Raw genomic sequence first — 1,042 nt, forward strand, 5'->3', positions numbered from 1 at the left:
GTAGTAGTAGTAGTAGTAGTAGTAGTAGTAGTAGTAGTAGTAGTAGTCATAGTAGTAGTAGTAATAGTAATAGTAGTAGTAATACCTAATTGATATTGAATAGCACTATCTGAAGTAGGGGAGTAGTAGTAGTAGTAGTAGTAGTAGTAGTAGTCATAGTAGTAGTAGTAATAGTAATAGTAGTAGTAATACCTAATTGATATTGAATAGCACTATCTGAAGTAGAGTAGTAGTAGTAGTAGACGTAGTAGTAATAGAATACCTAATTGATACTGAGTGGCACTATTTGAAGTGAGGGAATGATAATAATAATTTACATAACACTATAGATTTGCAAAGTGCTTTACATATATTATCCCTTCTGATCCTCACAATAACTGCTTTTTGAGGTAGGTGCTATTATCATCCCATTTTGCAAATGAGGACACTAAGACTGAGGTTAAGGGACTTGCAAAGTCATGTAGTTAATAAGTATCTGAGGAAGGACTAAAGTCCAGGCTTTGGACCCTTTACCACTATAACCCTAGCTACCAAGTCCCCTTACACTTATGGAAGCATTCAGTCATAATAGAGTAACAAAGTAGAGTGTACTCCCCACCAAAAAAATTCTTTAAATATAAGAGTCTGGGTAATATAGTGTAAATCTAGGTTTCAGTCTGAGCTTTGCCGCTTTTGTTATACTGGATAAATCATTTCTCCTCTATGGGCCTCAGAACAAAGTCAATGATCTTCTTCAATTTTTGTAGATGATCATTTATTTTTTATTTACTCAAACTGAAATGACCATGGATGGTGCAGAAGACTGGAATAGCAGTGGAAATAGGGATGGTGAACTAAGGATGTTCAAATTAGATTGATGATTCCCAAGCAGGGGGTTTTCGTTGTTGTATGACCATGCATCATACTTAAGATATTCTGGGTGATAAGGGGTAGTGGGCAGGGTTCAGCATTTGGACTAGGGACTGACCCAGTAGTTGGTCACATTGTTGGATACCACACCTACCTTACAAATAGAAATGTCCTTTTATCTGATGATAGGGTG

This window comes from Petaurus breviceps, unplaced genomic scaffold, assembly GCF_028583685.1.
Source record: "Petaurus breviceps papuanus isolate PSGF00001 unplaced genomic scaffold, PetGlider_PUasm1.0 90903, whole genome shotgun sequence".
Classification (NCBI taxonomy): Eukaryota; Metazoa; Chordata; class Mammalia; order Diprotodontia; family Petauridae; genus Petaurus; species Petaurus breviceps.